The sequence below is a fragment of the Miscanthus floridulus genome, chromosome 16, assembly GCF_019320115.1.
Source record: "Miscanthus floridulus cultivar M001 chromosome 16, ASM1932011v1, whole genome shotgun sequence".
NCBI classification, from domain to species: domain Eukaryota; kingdom Viridiplantae; phylum Streptophyta; class Magnoliopsida; order Poales; family Poaceae; genus Miscanthus; species Miscanthus floridulus.
Window position 1 is genome coordinate 78,739,501 of NC_089595.1, and position 13,097 is coordinate 78,752,597.

A 13,097-nucleotide genomic window follows, 5' to 3' on the forward strand; every position below is an offset into this window, starting at 1 on the left:
ATCTAGCTTTAATATTCCTATTGAATGGAGCTCATTGATAATTAGATTCAATCGAGAATACATATCACGAACAAGCTCATCATCATTCATAGCAAAGGAATCATAATTTTGCTTAGCTAGGCAATATTTTTGCTCACGGACATTACTTGTGCCGTCATGGAGCTCTTGGAGTTTTAACCAAATTTCATGTGCCGTATTTAAGGTGAATACTTGATTAAAAACATCCATGCTAAATGATTTAAACAAGCAATTCTTAGCTCTAGCATTGAAAAATATTTCTTTTTCATCACTCTTTGTGGGGTTTTTCGGGATTCTTGATGGGTTTCATCCCGTCACGAGTGACTCTCCATACATCCAAATCAACCGTCTCAAGGTGGCAAGCCATTCTAGCTTTATAGTATGGGAAGTTAGTGCCGTCAAGGTGCGGAGGCCTAGCGGTATCCATCCCAACCACTCTAAATAGCATCGGCTCAACGGCGGTTAAGCCAAAAGTCCAAATTGAGCCAACCGGCTCTGATACCAATTGAAGGGACCGTGACGCATAAGAGGGGGGGGGGGGGGTGAATTAGGCAACTTAAAATTCTAACTCTAAACTATGACCTCTTTTTCTAACCCTAGCAGAACCTATGCAATAGATAAACTACCTAGATGTGCAACTATGGTTTTGCTAGTGTGTTGCTATCTCTACGGCAAACGTAGTAAAGTAATCAATGTAAATGCGGAAGCTAAAGAGCAAGGTAGAGATATGCAAACTCCCGTTGATGACTCCGGTATTTTTACCGAGGTATCGAGAAGCGCGCAAGCTTCCCCCTAGTCCTCGTTGGAGCCCCTCGCAAAGGCCAAGCTCTAGGTCGGATAACTCCGTGGATTGCCTCAGGCCTTCCCCACGCGCAAGTGGGTCTCCGACGTGCCTTCCGGCAAGCCTCTCCCGGATGCTCCCCGCCGTCTTCACTATCAAGCTTCTGGCTGAAACGCCGCGGGCCTTGTTCCCTCCGGTACACGGTGGCAGCCATACCACAAACGCGGTTGGTGTGATCTCGCAAGACTTCAAACCCCTCCGATATACAACACTTGTGCTCGCAAGCACGGGGTAGCAAGAGGTATGTAAACCTCACTAAACACTAGGCCTAAACCTAGAGCAAGCGCATAAGCGGTGGTCTAATCAACCTAAGCACTTCGCAAAGCACCTACGCTAATCATCTAATAAAATACTAAGCACTATGCAAGTGGAGATCACTAAAATGGTGTATCAACACCCTTGGTATGTTTCCTCAGCTCTGCTTTTCTCAAATGGCCGGTTGGGGGTTGTATTTATAAGCCCCACTGAGAAAGTAGCCGTTGGGGTCGAACTCCCGCGAAACTGCTACTGATCGGACGCTGAATCGTCCTGACTGGACGCGTCCAGTCGTCCCGACCGTTGAGCCGGCAATATACTGATCAGACGCTAGCCAGCGTCCGATCGCCTGCCACTGAACGCGTCCGGTCACAGATTTACCGCTCTGGAACCTCTCTGTACTCGATCGGACGTTGCTTCCCTGCGTCCGGTCGGTTTCGCCACCCGCGTCCGGTCGTCCCGACTATAGCTCGCTGCCTACGTCCGGTCGTCCCGACTGCAGAGCCACCAGTCCTGCGTCCGGTTGTCTCAACTGCCGAGCCACCGGTCCAGCGTCCGGTCGTCCCGACTGTCGAGCCACCAGCGTCCGGTCCAACATCCGGTCGCCTCTACGAGCTCGTTTCTTCGCGATCTTGCGTACGGCTTGGTTCCAATCTTCATGCTTGGACTTTGCTTGATCTCTTGGGTCTTCTCTTGTGCTCCTAAGGTCTTGCTTGAGGTGTTGATCAGCGGATCATCATGTCGCCTTTGTCCAAGTTACGTCTTGCACCCTATTGAACTACAAAACAAACACTTGCAAATTCATTAGTCCAATTTGGTTGTGTTGGTCATCAAACACCAAACACCAAAGTAAATGGGATGCATACAAGTGCTGCGTGTATTTGCTTTTCTTAGGACTCGTTTGGTACAGCTTCAGGGCTCCGGCTCCTCTGCCAAAACACTATAGCACGAATCCGTTTTTCTCTTACCCCCTTCACCGTAGATCGGGTACTGTAGCGGAGTCGGTGGAGCTCGCTTTTTTTTCTCCCCCGCTCCTGTGTGCTACAGTAAAGAGCCAGAGGGGGCGAGAGCCCGGCCAAACGAGCCCTTAGTATACCATCATGTATTTGTTTTTCTTTGTATGCAGAATACAGTTGCAGATGATACATTGATAAAAAAATAAGTTGCAGATGATACAAAAGAATTGCAATGGAAGGTAGGTCCATGCTTTATATTTTTTATGTGGTGGAGAGAACAATTGTTAAGAGAGGAAAGAAATAGTAATTGTTTAGAGGATCAAGAAACAAAATGCATAAGCTGTCCAGTTTTAGGGCTTCCCTTTATTGGCAGGGAAGATGTGAAGATGTAGATCTGTTCTGTTCCGTAGCTCAGTCCTGCACACCTTTGTGGCATGACATCTTCTGTGGTACTCTTTTGTCACATAGGACATCAGATGCTTGGCGCCACTTCATCTACCCTGCTTTGATTCTATGGCTAACATCTTCATCAATATTCCCGTCTCTCTGTAGCATTGATCCTAAATATCAAAAGGTATCCTTCCTAGTCACTACTTTCCAAACTAATATCTTCCTCCTCTCGAGAAGTAGTGCCAAAGTCACATCTCGTATACTTAGTTTTAGTCCCGACTGTAGTTCGCCGCCTACGTCCGGTCGTCCCGACTGCAGAGCCACCGGTCCTACGTCTGGTTGTCCCGACTGTCGAGCCACCGGTCCAGCGTCCGGTCGTCCCGACTGCCGGGCCACCAGCGTCCGGTCGCCTCTACGAGCTCGTTTCTTCGCGATCTTGCGTACGGCTTGGTTCTAATTTTCATGCTTGGACTTTGCTTGATCTCTTGGGTCTTTTCTTGTGCTCCTAAGGTCTTGCTTGAGGTGTTGATCATCGAATCATCACGTCGCCTTCGTCCAAGTTACGTCTTGCACCCTATTGAACTACAAAACAAATAATTACAAATTCATTAGTCCAATTTGATTGTGTTGGTCGTCAAACACCAAAATCCAAAGTAAATAGGCCTAGGGCCCATTTTCCTTACAGAGCCTATGCAAACCGATCAAACCAACATGTGGGCCTACAATAGTTGATGCTCGTGTTCTTGGCTACATTTCAAAAAAGAAAAGGGTGCTAGTGGGAAAAGGAGTAAAGGTCTCTAAAGTCCATAAAGTTTTGTTTGATGAAGCAAGAGTAAATGCTGATGCCGCGGTAAAATAGATATTGAGCGTCCATAGCAATGGGCAGTCACTGAATGGGAAATTCCAAGCATCTGATCTCAAACTGGATCAATTGAACAATGTGAAATGTGAAGCTACGAAGAGAGCACTCCTAAAGAAGTCAACAACAAAGAGAAAGGACTTCAAATAGACAGAGAAGATTATCAAATATGACATTCTAAGTGTCCAATCTAAAGATGATGTCCCTTATGATGTGAAACTGCTGCTGGACCTTCTAAAGACCTACACCGTTGGTAGTGAAATCTTAATTGCAAATCACCCAGGGTTAATGACAGAAGATGAAAAGATTTTAGTTTTTGGCAGGATGTTCTCAGAGATGGAGCACTTGCTAGTAACTGATCCTCCAAAATATCACCGAATCATTGCCGCTATGCCATACGGGCAAGGTTCCTAGAAGCCTCGCGTGCGGTGTAACACATATGTGAACAATGTCTACACATTCCAAAATCGCACCAAGAATTACAAGGATTCTTCGGAGGGTGCACTCGTTCTACACAGGAACTGTTTCCAGCATCTCATCAAAGATCATTCCACAGCGACAGTAGCAGGGGTGACTGTTGTACTGTTTGTCTTCAAACAGATGGAGCATATGATGGGCACAGTTTTACCAGGTTTTATCGCAAACTTGATGGCCGAATTAAACAAGCAGTTGGTTCTACAGAATATTTTCTCCTGAAGCTGAAGGAATAACGGCTGTTCATGCAGTTTGTTGTTTTAAGACCTTCATATATAAAGGTATGTGGATAATAGAAATATAGGCACAAGGAGTTGGTTGTACAGAACGTTTCCACATGAGGCTGAAGTACTAATGGCTAGTCATGAACTAGCGATAGGCTATGCTTTCAAGATCAGTAAAGACCGGCCAAGCTATATAGGTTATGCCAATATACTGCCTGGTGAATACTGTCTGCTAGTTTCTATTTGAACATATAATGGTTAGACATAAAGCAAATCCCGCTTCAGCTAATCCTGACATTGCCATTGCTTCCACTTTACTTTGAATATGAATTCATATTCTTTCGAAGTAGCTCTATATGTCCAGAATTCCAGATCAAATTCCCCAACTTGGAGCTGTATTTCTGATTCAACCTAGGCATATACTGCTGCTAGTATTATTTCTGATCACAATGTTCTGCATATGCCTCTCCAGTTGAAAAGGCTTCACTACCTCTTTCTGCATATGCGTTTCTTCATCAAGGAATTAGCTAGACAAATTGCTCAGATGGTACAACAACATGATTTGATCCGTTTAACAGATAGCTTTTTTTAAAGCCATATGGCAGGAGCTCTGCCTTTTTCTAATAAGGTAGAAAGAGAATGCTTAATTTACAAAACAAGGCGCTTGCCCCGTCTGTTTCGATGTAACAGATAGTGACAGCCCAAGAGTTCATGCTTAATTATTAATGGCAATTGTGCCAAAATAATTAAAAGTACAGTACAATTCGATCAAGCTCGAGCTTCAAGCATTGATAAAACTAAAACCCGAAAGACAAAAATGAGTTCATGTAGTATAAATTAATTTACTTAAGAAGCTCAATGGCTCCAGCTTCATCCATACTGCTAGTTTATTATTAAAATCCAATTTATATTTTCATAGCACAACCTAATTGGCGGGGGGGGGGGGGGCATTATTTTTATACCAGATACTACCTACATTCTTAAATATTTGACACCGTTGACTTTTGATACGATGTTTGACCATTTGTCTTATTCAAAAAAATTTATAAAATTATCATTTATTTTACCATGGATGAAGAAACACAAACGTAGTAATCAACTCTGGATGAAGAAACGCACATGTAGATAATTTTAGCTAAACAAATTATGGTAAAATAAATGATAATTTTACAAAATTTTTGAATAAGACGAATGGTCAAACATCGTATCAAAAGTTATTGGTGTCAAATATTTAAGAACGTAGGTAGTATCTGGTATAAAAATAATGCCCCCGCCAATTAGGTTGTGCTATGAAAATATAAATTGGATTTTAGTAATAAACTAGCAGTACGGATGAAGCTGGAGCCATTGAGCTTCTTAAGTAAATTAATTTATACTACATGAACTCATTTTTGTCTTCCGGGTTTTAGTTTTATCAATGCTTGAAGCTCGAGCTTGATCGAATTGTACTGTACTTTTAATTATTTTGGCACAATTGCCATTAATAATTAAGCATGAACTCTTGGGCTGTCACTATCTGTTACATCAAAACAGACGGGGAAGCGCCTTGTTTTGTAAATTAAGCATTCTCTTTCTACCTTATTAGAAAAAGGCAGAGCTCCTACCATATGGCTTTAAAGAAAAGCTATCTGTTAAACTGATCAAATCATGTTGTTGTACCATCTGAACAATTTGTTTAGCTGATTCCTTGATGAAGAAACGCACATGCAGAAAGAGGTAGTGAAGCCTTTTCAATTGGAGAGGCATATGCAGAACATTGTGATCAGAAATAATACTAGCAGCAGTATGTGCCTAGGTTGAATCAGAAATACAGCTCCAAGTTGGGGAATTTGATCTGAAATTCTGGATATATAGAGCTACTTCGAAAGAATATGAATTCATATTCAAAGTAAAGTGGAAGCAATGGCAATGTCAGGATTAGCTGAAGTGGGATTTGCTTTATGTCTAACCATTATATGTTCAAATAGAAACTAGCAGACAGTATTTACCAGGCAATATATTGGCATAACCTGTATAGCTTGGCCGGTCTTTACTGATCTTGAAAGCATAGCCTATCGCCAGTTCTACCCAGAACTGCATAGTCACATAACTTTTGTAGATCTACAGATACCAACAGTAAGTACAAGGCACCTCGCAAATAAAGAACAACACCGGCGGATACCAAGCTCATAGCTCTTCTATAAATGCCACCATATTGCTAAGCAAAAAATGATTACCAAAATGCTTAGTGAAGATCCAAGCAATCTTCTTGTCAGCCTATATTTCTATATATACACATCCCTTTATACATGAAGTCCAACAAATCTCTATGACCAGCCGTTAGTACTTCAGCCTCATGTGGAAACGTTCTGTACAACCAACTCCTTGTGCCTATATTTCTATTATCCACATACCTTTATATATGAAGGTCTTCCAACAACAAACTGTATGAACAACCGTTATTCCTTCAGCTTCAGGGGAAAATGTTCTGTAGAACCAACTCCTTGTTTAATTCTGCCATTAAGTTTGCGATAAAACCTGGTAAAACTGTGCCCATCATATGCTCCATCTGTTTGAAGACAAACAGTACAACAGTCACCCCTGCTACTGTCGCTGTGGAATGATCTTTGATGAGATGCTGGAAACAGTTCTTGTGCAGAACGAGTGCATCCTCCGAAGAATCCTTGTAATTCTTGGTGCGATTTTGGAATGTGTAGACATTGTTCACATATGTGTTACACCGCACGCGAGGCTTCCACGAACCTTGCCCGTATGGCATAGCGGCAATGATTCGGTGATATTTTGGAGGATCAGTTACTAGCAAGTGCTCCATCTCTGAGAACATCCTGCTAAAAACTGAAATCTTTTCATCTTCGGTCATTAACCCTGGGTGATTTGCAATTAAGATTTCACTGCCAACGGTGTAGGTCTTTAGAAGGTCCAGCATCAGTTTCACATCATAAGGGACATCATCTTTAGATCGGACACTCAGAATGTCATATTTGATAATCTTCTCTGTCTGTTTGAAGTCCTTCTTTCTCTTTGTTGTTGACTTCTTTAGGAGTGCTCTCTTCGTAGCTTCACATTTCACATTGTTCAATTGATCCAGTTTGAGATCAGATGCTTGGAATTTCCCATTCAGTGACTGCCCATTGTAATGGATGCTCAATATCCATTTTACCGCGGCATCAGCATTTACTTTTGCTTCATCAAACAAAACTTTATGGACTTTAGAGACCTTTACTCCTTTCCCCACTGGCACCCTTTTCTTTTTTGAAATGTAGCCAGGAACACGAGCATCAACTATTGTAGGCCCACATGTTGGTTTGATCGGTTTGCATAGGCTCTGTAAGGAAAATGGACCCTAGGCCCATTTACTTTGGATTTTGGTGTTTGATGACCAACACAACCAAATTGGACTAATGAATTTGTAATTGTTTGTTTTGTAGTTTAATAGGGTGCGAGACGTAACTTGGACGAAGGTGACGTGATGATTCGATGATCAACACCTCAAGCAAGACCTTAGGAGCACAAGAAAAGACCCAATAGATCAAGCAAAGTCCAAGCATGAAGATTAGAACCAAGCTGTACACAAGATCGCGAAGAAACGAGTTCGCGGAGGCGACCGGACGCTGGTGGCTCGGCAGTCGGGATGACCGGACGCTGGACCGGTGGCTCGACAGTCGGGACAACTGGACACAGGACCGGTGGCTCTGCAGTCGGGACGACCGGACGCAGGCGGCGAACTACAGTCGGGACTAAAACTGAGTATACGAGATGTGACTTCGACACTACTCGAGAGGAGGAAGATATTAGTTTGGAAAGTAGTGACTAGGAAGGATACCTTTCGATATTTAGGATCAATGCTACAGAGAGAAGGGAATATTGATGAAGATGTTAGCCATAGAATCAAAGCATGGTAGATGAAGTGGCGTCAAGCATCTGATGTCCTTTGTGACAAAAAAGTACCACAGAAGATGTCATGCCACAAAGGTGTGCAGGACTGAGCTGCGGAACAGAACAGATCTACATCTTCACATCTTCCCTGCCAATAAAGGGAAGCCCTAAAACTAGACAGCTTATGCATTTTGTTTCTTGATCCTCTAAACAATTACTATTTCTTTCCTCTCTTAACAATTGTTCTCTCCACCACATAAAAAAATATAAAGCATGGACCTACCTTCCATTGCAATTCTTTTATATCATCTGCAACTTATTTTTTTTATCAATGTATCATCTGCAACTGTATTTTGCATACAAAGAAAAACAAATACATGATGATATACTAAGGGCTCGTTTGGTCGGGCTCTCGCCCCCTCCGGCTCTTTACTGTAGTGCATAAGAGCAGGGGAGAAAAAAAGCGAGCTCCACCGGTACCCGATCTACGGTGAAGGGGTAAGAGAAAAACGGATTCGTGCTACAGTGTTTTGGCAGAGGAGAAGCCGGAGCCCTGAAGATGTACCAAACGAGTCCTAAGAAAAGCAAATACACGCAGCACTTGTATGCATCCCCAATATACAGAGTTGGTGTTAGCCCCTGATGACAACGAAACAATAAAACTTGTCGGAGCTACATGTCTTTTTGCTGCAGTTTCTTGCCTCCCTCATTCAACATATTAAATCAAAATGGAAAAGAAGAGATGCATACTTGACTCTCCAGAGTCTGCTTCATGTTCACGGCATGCCCGTTGCACATCACCCTAGCAAACAGGATATTAAAAAGATCACGCCATAGGTTTGGTCTGGTTAACAAACCACAATCCACAGAAATTGAAAAGATGACATGACGACTTTGACTAGGATGAGAGCTATGAATTTGAGTAGGATTTCATGAGAAGGGATTGAGGGCTATGTACCTGGACACCGATCAGTATGATCTCGGATCCGGCGTCAGTGGTATTCGTAGACACTGCGGCAGCGAAGACCAAAGAACGCATAATCGTGGCCCTGGTGAGAGAAGCAAATACACACAGCGTGGGGTCAGGGGAACACAATAGCTCGACCTTGGATTAGATGCTGCAGAAGACGAGGACGATGGAGGTGAGGCGGACGCCGGCAGCGGGACGGGGACGGTGAGTGCGCAGCGGGCGGGAATTCCAAGCGGGTGCCAGCAAGGAACCTCTGATCGGGCCGGCGAGCAGGCAACCGGCGGCCAGGCCGGCGAACTCAGCTAGCGGCGGGGCAGAATCTATATAGAGACGGAGGAAAAAAAGAGGGAGGAGATGAACAGTTAGTAAGGTTCAAACATCAATCGAGTGGTGAGCAGCAAGAGAATCGGGCAGGGCTGCGGAGGGGGAGGACGAAGGTGCAACGGAAAGAGAAGTGGGAGGGGATCTCACTAAAGGCACGTTCGTTTCACACGGAATGGAATGCCGGAACGGATCCGGCCAGGAACGTTGATGTATTTTATACGTTCTGGCCGGGAATCAGCCTAAACGAACGGGCCCTAAGGGGTGCAGCAATGGCGGCGGCTCCGTTACTATCGCCGAGGACGATGCCTCCGCCTTTCCTGCCGCTGTGGGAGGTAACCAACGAGAGGCAGGAGCGGTCTGATGTGTTATCCGCGGCCGCAAGGGTGTTGACTCTTCACGCTGCTCCGCATCGACGCAGGGGAACGTGTTGCCGGGAGGCCTAGGACCCACCCACCTCCTTCTCTGTCAACGACGAGGGAGGCGACTGGCGAGGCATCGCGCGGAAGGCGCGGAGGACGACGAGTCGGTGGTCGAGCACATACAACATAATCGCTGCGGATGGAGCAGGGTCCGGGTCCTGGGCGCTGGTTGATGTCGTTGGCGGCGTTTGTGATTTGAGGGCGGATGAGCGGCTGCGCGATAGTGGAGAAGGAGAAGTGCGTGGGAGCGTGGAGCAACTTGGACGTGGAGGAGTGCTCGGGCGGGTCCGAGAGTGCCGGCGGTTTTGTTTATCGTGCATGGAGGGTGCGACGTTTTTTCACGGCGGCTTCACCGCGGTAGTGGTAGACGGGTCCAAGCGAGTCTTTTTAGTATTATATTATATATAGAGAGACAGATGAGTCTTTTTACTAGGGATGAAAACGGTACGGATATTTTCGGACCGTATTTGAAATTGAATCCATTTAGGGGAGTTGAGATCTGTCCGTATCCGAGTCCGGATATCCAACATCCGATACCGTATCCATATCCGAATACTCAAATCGTATATTTATGATGTCGATATCCAATCGTATCCTATCCGACATAGTTGACACTATCCATATTCGAATCTGAATCCGGACATAAATATAAAAATAAATGTAATATCGGTGATATTCGTCCATATTCGATCCGTTTTCATCCCTACTTTTTACTAGTAGAGATAGAGATAGAGACCGGGAGAAGGCGTGATTTTTTCTTGTTCCCTGTGCCCACTTCTGTCCCCTGCCACCTGGTCAAACTCAAACACATGCTGGCTTACCTTTCTCTCGTCACGAGGAGATAAGAACGGGTACAGCTGGTTGAGCGACAGCTCCTTTGCAGCGCGAAAGAAAAAATATGTGACATGTAGGCCATGTTTAGATTGTAAAAAATTTCAACCCGATGAATAGTAACACTTTCGTCTTATTTGGTAAATATTGTCCAATCGTGGACCAACTAAGCTCAAAAGATTCATTTCGTGATTTCCAACTAAACTGTGCAATTAGCTATTTTTTTACCTATATTTAATGCTCCATGCAAGCGACTAAAAATTGATGTGATGGAGAGAGAGTGAAAAAACTTGGAATTTGGAGGTGATCTAAACAAGGCCGTAGTCGCATTTACTGTCTCCGTCTCGTAACATAGTACTCCCTCTGTCCCTTTATATATGTCATTCTGGCTATCAATGAGATGCACCATTTATTGCCTGCACCTGGACGGGAGGTTGTCTGGATGCTTCATCAGCCGTATGAACCTAGACACTCAGAACCGGTGCCAGGACGACATTAATTACGGGACGGAGGGAGGAAGTCATTAGAGGGTTAAATTTTCTCAACTTTAATTATATTTATAGAAAATATATATAATATTTATATCTCTAAATAAGTTTATTATAAAAATATATTCAACAATCTATCTAATAATATTAATTATATATTATAAATATTAATTTTACTATATATAATTAGTCAAAGTTAAAAAGTACGGATGGAGTACACGCCCGCGTGAGTACGAAAGAATGGCGTGAAGCCATTTTGCGGATTTGCGATTAGAAGTCGCATACAGATTAACAGACCCCACATTAAGTCGCATACATAAATAACAGTGGTCTGAAATCTACTGCGTTATACGACCTTAAGTTCGTATAAATAAACAGCGACCAGAAGTCGCACGCGTAAATGACACTGCCCAAAGCCCGTATAAATAATGGTGGACCGAAGTCCACTATATATTACTTTCATGTTATTGCGTATTACTTTTATTTATTTAATGTAATTTATCTCTAGCACTTATTTAATCCTGAAGATTTATTTTAATTGCTATTTATATTTCTTGATGCAAGTCGTAAAGTAATCCTGAAGATTACAGATGACAAGACTATTTATCTGCAGGAAGCATTTTGCTTCGACCCATGTGCACTAAACCATGTGCCAAAGTGGCCTGAAGCCACTGCACAACAATGAGGCCTGAAACCTCATATGATCATGGTATAAACCATTTATTTAGTGCACCAACAATCAGGGGTCACGCATATACGGCGTGAAGCCCATAAACAATAAATAATGGACCTGATGTTCACTATATGTCATGCCACTATGCGGCCTGAAGCCCGCAAAAGTTATTGCGACCTGAAGTCCATACATGGCATGACCCCTGATTGTTGAGTATGGTAGTTTTTAGACATGTAGTGGTATTTTTAATAGGTGGGTCCCGCTGGAAAAGCTATCTCAAAGTCCACAATTACATTCTTTTTTAGATAAGATTTGAAATACAAGATTACAATTATTTTGGGACGGAGGGAGTAAGTTATATTTGATATAAGTTGCACCGTAATCCATCAGATTACACACATATCTAGGAAACAACATGTATAATCCCGAAGATTATGCATGGTTGAGTAATCCTGAAGATTACGCATGACCAATTCATGATTTTGCGCGTTGTATTTACCCGAAGTAAATACTACTGCTGCATGACATGCTAGACATTGGAAAGAGAAAGTTTACCAAGCTAGCCATGGGTGGCAGCAACTAACTCACTTGGGCTACCGATGTCGGGATCAAACTCGACGACACAAAGATAGACCCATGGAAGAGGCAAACCTAAGAAGGTCACAGGTGAAACATCTAATGAGCAGGGTCGCTCCTATAGATGTGGAGGTACATGACACTTGTCTCACAATTGTCGTACCCCGAGACACCTGGTTGAGCTCTACCAACGTTCTTACAGTAGCAAGAACTAAGAGAGCCAGCTTGAGTCCCACTCCATCAATGAGCGGGAAGCTCATGCTGAACGTCGTGATAACGAGGTTATCGACGCTGATTGTGGAGACATTCGCATAAACGAAAATGAGGATGACGTTCTTGAGGACTCTGACTTTGTGGGGACCTGAAGTAATCCCCTACGAGCATGATTGAGTCCCATGGAATGTTCCATGCATGTCATACCATCGATACTATGGTCATGGATAATGGTCCTAAAGAGCAATGATGTTTAATAAGGTTTGAGCCCTTATAATGTTTCCTAGAATATCAATATGTTTCATGATTGTGGTTCATGAAACACGGTGGCACCTATGGCCGAAGAGGAAATCTGTTTTGTTTACAGTGGCACCACTAACACAATCCTAAGGGAAACTAGATAACTATGACCATTGCCAGAAGCAATGCTCGTATGGTGGGCACCATAAGTGCCACTCTAGTTCTCCCTATGGGTACTCGGATATTTGTAAAGGATGCATTATTGTGTCCATGATGCAAAGCGTACCCTCTTAAGCTTTAAAGATATCCGTGTGAATGGTTTCCATGTTGAAACTGAGCTTGAGCAAGATAATGAATATTTGCTCATTACAAAGCTTGATGGATATCAAAAGCAAGTGGTGGCAAAAACTCCCTTCGTTGCCATTTGGTTTGTACTATATGTATAGTAAGTCCACCGAAGAATATGTTGC